Source organism: Rosa rugosa, chromosome 5, assembly GCF_958449725.1.
Source record: "Rosa rugosa chromosome 5, drRosRugo1.1, whole genome shotgun sequence".
Taxonomy (NCBI): Eukaryota; Viridiplantae; Streptophyta; class Magnoliopsida; order Rosales; family Rosaceae; genus Rosa; species Rosa rugosa.
In genome coordinates, this window is record NC_084824.1 from 42,645,812 (window position 1) to 42,653,547 (window position 7,736).

The following is a 7,736-nucleotide window of genomic DNA, read 5'->3' on the forward strand; positions in this document are numbered from 1 at the left end:
AAAAAAAACCAAGAGATCTAATTTCATGACAAAGGCACATTGAGGCTTCATTCCATTTCAAGATTAGAGGCTTGAGTATGGTAATTATTATAATTCCATTGTTTGGTAATGTAAGAATGGGAAGTATAAACCCAGCCCTCTTTATTGGTTTTTTTGGGTAATAAAATGAAATATCTTTCAACAATTATCCATATTATAGAGTTAATATAATATACACCAAGGCCTATTCCTCTTTCAAATTAAGTGATATGCCTAAAACCGCGTTTGGATGAAACCCCAAGCATATAGCACTCATAAGCAAGTCCACCGGTTTGTTTTTGACCGGTCAGGAGCTAGATCTTGCTTAGGTGGTGACCTTGAACCTGCAAATTTGGTTTCCAGCGGTTTGTTTGTGACCAGCCAAGAACTTGGCTTTCTTGACCGAAGCCAAGAATTTAGTCATGGCCATGACTAAATCCATGACCCAGGCAAGAAATCAGCCAGCAAGGCCCAGCCAGGAAACGTGGGCGACGTCAGCAAATGAGGGGAGAAGGACACGCGCCAGCAATGGAAGTGAAGGACAGTTGCTTGACACGTGGCGCCGCAACTCCCAGACGCGTTGCTTCGTCGCTTGTCGCGTAGCGACATGGAATGGGCCGGAGTAGGAGCATGTGGAAGAGAGCCATTGGAGGGCTTTGAATTCTGATCCCAACGGTCATGAAATCCGAGCCCTTGGTTTCAATTAATTTCCGGATCCAACGGCAAACAATTACATTTGTACTATATATATACATAGCGTTAATAAACGGTAACAAAAATAAATTATAAAAAATTCTTAAAATTTCTATATAAATGCCTACCATTTAAAAGTCCCAAAAAAAAAATGAACAGTGAAAACACTCAATAAACAGTGGAAAATGAACAGTCTTGACTGGTCAAGAAAAAAAACGGGTGGAAACCCATGTCCAGTGGCAGTGAACAGTAACTTAACTGGTCGAATTCTTGACTTTTCGACCTGGACATTTCTTGACTACGGGTGAACTTGCTCTAAGCCGATAAAGAACTCCCGTAGCCAAAGAGAAAAAGGAAAGAAAAAAAACTCGAAAGCCACAATGAAAGACGCCTATCGTAGCCATTCAAAATAGCGCGGGGTGATCAAATATCTAAGAGCTTGAGTGGTTTCAGTTGTTCAATATCATCAACATTTTGGATATTGAAAGCAATCGATCGTTGCATTCCACGTAAATATGTACTAGCTTGATCATTGAGATGCCACATAGAGTGGAACATCCCTATACAAGCACAGTGGTTTTTGACAAACTAGAAGAGAGTGGTTGGAGGAGACAAAAACCGCGCTGCTACCTCTAAAGTTTTATAATTCAACGATCCCTATCAGCGGCTGCCATTACTAGAGTTGATTTTAGATCGGGTGTCGTTGCTTCAATACATTCTATCAAGAGGTCAAATGTGACATTTATCCCAAAAAGAAAAAATATTTTTTAAAGAAAAAAAAAACCCATATTATGATTTACGATAATAAATTGAAAAAAAAAATAGCTTTGGTTCCAAGTAACATGTGATGAGCTAAGGGCAAAATTACTTTGTATAGTTTCCCTCTCTTTGATAAAAAAAAAAGGATCTAAAATTCACCTTCTACCACCAATATCTTTTGTTGGTAGCATGACCCCCCCATATCATAATGCTTCTTCTTTAGTCTTTACTCCATGTGATGATGAACGACACCCACAAGAATAGTCACCAAATTATATTACCATTCCAAAATCTGGACAACGACGCGTCTCTTCCACAGTCATTTTCAACCAAATCGACATCAGCTAATATTTAACCTATTAAGGACCCATTTCCTAACGTGCTCTCAAATCCAATCTATAGTTCTAGACTTCTAGGTTTAGAAATAGAAAACTCATTAAGGCATAAAAAAATGACTAGTTTTTTCTGGTATTCTAGTCGAGGATTGGACAAAAGGGTGGTTTTGAGTTTTGACGACGGTTACTGGTATCAGAGCGCATGTGAAAGTTGGGCACCACCCGAATTGTCGTTGGGCATCTACATCACATGTGACCATTTTCATTGCATATAATCGGTGTGGCCCAAATATGATCCAAAATATGAACCAATTATTCACTTGCTTAGAATGTTATTATTTACGATCAGCCATCCCTTTTTTTTTTGTTGGAAATGTTCAGCCATCCCTAATAGTACATATTTACATGAATTCCTTGCATGTTCTTGTGGGACCATTGAACTCTGCTCGCCTTTATCCTTTTCAATCTTTTTGTTCTTGTTTCTATCTCGAGTGGAAATAGTTTATTCTCTCACCAATTTGATACCTCGAATTGTAAAAAGTTGTATAGGAGTTGCAATCTAAGTACATTCACTATCAACAAGCGAGTATAAAGTTTGAAGAACAGAAAAGATTCCTTGGGCAAATCGGCTTTGGGAATCAGCCTTCACCCACGTACATTCATATGTAGAGGAATGCTAGCAATCTTCCCCATTAATTGTCTGCCAAGTGTATTTTGACTTCACTCAAAACTATAAATTCAATGTTGTGAAAACCAATTTTGTTTTCTTCCACATTTGCCCATAATTAATGCAATTTATCTTTTACAATTAATGAAAATATCTTAACTTTTACACTCTTCTTTTCATTCATTTTCTCTTCTTCTCAAAATCTTTCCCTCTTATCATTTTTTTTATTTCAACCTTTAAATAATGAAGCATAATTATAATCTCTCCCAAAATTTGAGCTTAACTCTTGACATTGTTGTTTTGAAATAGAAAAAATCAACTACGTTCCTATTCTAGTGACTCTGCATTTGTTTTTCAAAACTCAATTTTTTAGAAATCTTAGAGATCAAATCATTGCTAAATCAAAATTAGAATTATTAGTCAAACCCAATTCCTATCATCTTATGAATCTCAATTGAAGTGATTGTTAGTATGTCTTGATAGATTCCAAAACCCAGAAACCAAATCAGAGAGAGAGAGAGAGAGATGATTCTGGGTTTTTATCAACATAGATAGTAATCACTAATCAGATTTTGGAATTGTACATACCACCTATATTACATACCGCCAAGCATAATCAACGACCTCTTAGGTGGGCCCCGCGGCATGGCTAGCCCCGCCTATGGCATGCATCCGGTAGACCGACACCCGAGCTACGTTGCCATGGTGGAGGTCGGCCGGTATCTAGTCAGGAGGCCACCCTCCCATGCTCTCCAAGAGGCTTCAAGAGAAGCAATATATGTATTATTGTCCCACATCGAGGATATGTAAATAGAGTGGGACTTCCCTTAGCTATAAAGGGAAGTCCTCCCCTTCTTAGAGAGGATGGATCCATGATCCCTATACTTGTATCACTACAAAGGTCACTTGACCTCACTCATAGTAGAATCTCTAAGTGGACGTAGCCTTGCCTCAAGAGCAAGGTGAACCACTATACATGCGGTGTTATCTCTCTCTCTCCCCATCATGATCCACACATAGTTCCCGTTCCGTATTCTTCAGTAGAAACATTGGCGCTAGAAGGAGGGTCCCTAGGAGTTAGGGTACGAGCCTCCGACCTTGAGCAAAGAGTCATGTACGGGTACCACAAGTCATCAGGTACATGGGTACATGCAAGACACCCCACCTCCCTCCCCAAGCCTCCAACGAGCCATCCGGTACTCTAGCCACCCGGTACTATGAGCTATCCGGTACTTGAGTGACCTCATCTTGGTCAACATACCGCCCGGTATCCACTACACATCCCGACAGCTCCCCAACCAAGAAGCGCCTCTTACTCGGGGACTTGGGGGACTTGTACATACCACCTATATCACATACCGCCAAGCATAAGCAACGACCTCTTAGGTGGGCCCCGCGACATGGCTAGTCCCGCCTACGACATGCATCCGGTAGTCCGACACCCGAGCTACCTCGCTATGGTGGAGGTCGGCCGGTACCTCGTAGGGAGGCCACCCTCCCATGCTCTCCAAGAGGCTTCAAGAGAAGCAATATATGTATTATTGTCCCACATCGAGGATATGTAAATAGAGTGGGACTTCCCTTAGCTATAAAGGGAAGTCCTCCCCTTCTTAGAGAGGATGGATCCATGATCCCTATACTTGTATCACTACAAAGGTCACTTGACCTCACTCATAGTAGAATCTCTAAGTGGACGTAGCCTTGCCTCAAGAGCAAGGTGAACCACTATACATGCGGTGTTATCTCTCTCTCTCCCCATCATGATCCACACATAGTTCCCGTTCCGTATTCTTCAGTAGAAACAGGAATATTATTCATCAATTCTCTCTTCTTCTTTAAATTTAAAAAAAAAAAAAAACAAGAGAACGGATTTCAGAATGGATGCTAGAGAAATACCAAGAGATTAAAATTTGAGAGAAAGGGAAGGGAGGTAGTGGGGAAGTTTGATATAGATGAACTCAAGAAGAAAAAAACCACATCCAAAATAACAACTAAAAATGCAAAATTATCAAACATCTTACAGAACAAAAAAAAAAAAGTAAAAGAAAGAAGAAAGGAAAAAAAATGTGGTACATTTATTAGAAGGGCAGACATGGAAAAAATAGAAAAAGTTTTTCAATGTAATAAATATTGAGTTTTAGATTGTAGTGGAATCCACGTGTCATTTGTTGAGTGGGAAAGGTTGAAAGGGAAAAGTTGAAGGGGAAGGTAGCTAGCATTCCTCTTCATATGTATAAAGGCCCGCAAGACCACCCAGTATGAGATTTTGAAACCAACAAATTAATTCGGATTCGAGATTCTGATTCTCAAAACCTGATAAAGTAATCTGGAGTTCACATCCAAAACTAATTGGCAATTAATGGAGTGGCTTAAACCCTTATAAACACATAAGAAAAATTATATTTTTCTAATGTGGGAGTTATATTTATACACACCCCCGCATGTGTTGTGATTTCTCAAGCCATACACCTAGATAAGTTATATTGGGTACGACGGTGAGCACGTGTGGCTATCGTTGAAACCAAACACGTTGGGTAACCCGCTCTGATACCATGATAAAGTAATATGAGGTTCACATCTAACACTAATTGACAATCGATGAAGTGGCTTAAACCCTTATAAACTCGTAAGTAAAGTTATATTTTTTCAATGTTGGAGTTATATTTATACACATTCTCAACAAAACCGACTCAGATACCAGCTTCATGTCCAAAAAGTGGAGTTAAGGCTCATGCTAAGCCCACCGTGCAAAGAAGAATCACAACACCTCTATCCTCCTCCCTCCAGCTGCAACCACCAACCAACGAATGCTTCTATCACTACAAAACCATCAATTATCTTTTGAAGTTTAAAAATTAAATTTAGAAACGAATAGAAGTTACCAGCTTCACATCGGAAGGGTTTTAAGAATCACTATTGAACATAAATTAGAAAAATTTCAGCTTCACATGCATTTTGCATCACATCAAAGGTGTCTTGGAATTTCTTGAAGTCAATCCATGCCTTACACAGGAGCAGAAAATCTAAAGAGATTTGTTTTTTTGACTATTTGTCTTTCTTAAAGCTTACAGAAGAGCAGTAAATCTTGACCTAACCACGAAACACGAAAGCCTACTAAGGAACCAACAAATACCTCAACTGAACCCTAGGCATCACTGCCAAAACATGAAGCGTCGTCCGAAGTAAGATGAGAGAGAGAGAGAATGCATACACGATTCACGTCCGCGATTAGCTGAAATAGACAACTCGACATTGGGAATAATCACAAGCGAAGTGAGGAATGTGAAGCATTGTAGAAGCGGCGGCCAAGGTGAGAGTGATGCAATAGAGTGCACCAATAAAGTAAGGAACATGATACGCCGTTATTAGATTAGAGATTTTTATTGTTTTAGAAAAATTTTAAAAAAATTGAGATTGAAATTATATAATATTTGTGATCGTTATCTTGTTTATTAACTCTATTTCTGTTTTTTTTTTTTTTTTTTTTTTTTTTTTGAAATCAACTATATTTCTGTTTTGGCATGCTTGCAATTTTTGTTCTAGAAATAAAAGTTGTGATGCCTAACATGGCTGAACAAGTTATTCCGCATCAAGTAATACCCCCTGACACAGTAATTAATCTGGGTTCGAGAACATTATGGAAAAGGACTTTTACTGGTGATGATGATGCTTTGCCTTTATGAAAATCATAAATTGGAGAGACAAACAAAATGAAGGGTTAAAAAATAGGAAAAGGAGGAAGAAAACGCGTTGGATAGATTAGGGTGATCAAGTTGATGCTGGATGTGTCTGATAAAGTTATAAAAGTTAGCATTATGGGATATTAGAATTCAAAGCACTATAATTATTAAATGAATTGGATGCATGTTTCTGGAAAACTGTTCTATCTTCTTCTTCACCATCAAAGGAAAATGCACAATGCGATAGAGCAGTGAAAGTGACTCCTCATTTTCAGCTACATAAACGGAGACAAAAGTTCTTGTCAATGACAAAGAGTGACAAAACCTAAAGGTGACAGACTTTTTGGTGTTTGATCAACTTTTTTCTCTTTTTGTCCCTTTTTGGATTCGATCAATCAAACTGGGTCATGATCATGATCACGTTCCTGTATTTGTTTCTTGTTTTTGCTATTTCTTGTTTTTGCTAAATATTAATAAATTGATTTCGTTTCATCTCATTTTTTTTCCATAACAGTAAGACTAAACCAAAAACTTCTACTAACACCCCCTCCCAACTGTTCCAAATGGAACGCTGGGGACATAGCAATGGGTAAACAGAAAAACATACATAGTTACTTAGAGAATTATGCGCTAATGAAAGCAGATGATCTGCTACAAAATTCGCTTCCTAAAAGACATGCTTGAAGATGATGGAGTTGAATTGTTGAGCTAGACTCCTGATATCCTGGACTAGAAGTTTAATTCACCAAGGCACTTCACATCTTCCATGAATGCAGTCGATGAGCAACTTGGAGTCACTATCGACATAAATGTTTGAATAATGATGAAGGAAAGCAATATGTAAACTATCTCTTAAAGCAGTTGCTTCAGCAATAAGAGCATTAGTATTGCCTAACTCCGAATAAAGGATTGTCGTCTGAATTCCGAATAACATAACCAATAGTAGCATTTCCATTTCTAACAGATCCATCGAAATTCAATTTAATCTGGTCAGTGTTAGAAGGTTGCCATTTAATATGAAAATATTTTAAAACTTTAGGAGTAGTAGTCTTAAGATTAGCTTGAATGTAACTTGAACCAAACAAAACAGCTTGACATAAGGTGTTATGAGGTGTAGTAACTATATTATGAAATACTAACTTTTTCCTAGAATTCCATATAAATCAAGAGAATGAAAGCAAGATGATCTTTATAAGAAGCTATGTTACTAATATGTTCAATCCAAAAACAAATAAATTACTACTTTTTTTACTAAATTCATTTGATCTCCGTGTACAATTTTCTACTTTCATTGATATTGAACCATGTGGGACATAGATATTAGCAATTTAGCATAGTAAAGTACGGGACATGTATAATATGGGAAAGATACATACCTACATTATTCGGACAATTTTATCTTAGGGAGAGGCTTAAAGAACCGTTGATTAGAAAGTCTTTAATTAATTCTTATTTTAATGATCCTCATTAAACTCCACCCTAAGTTCATTAAACTGACCCGATAACAAAAGAATCCTCTATGAAGCTCATCCATCTCACAAATCCAAACTAATCTTTAGACATGAGAAGCCGTGATTACCTGGT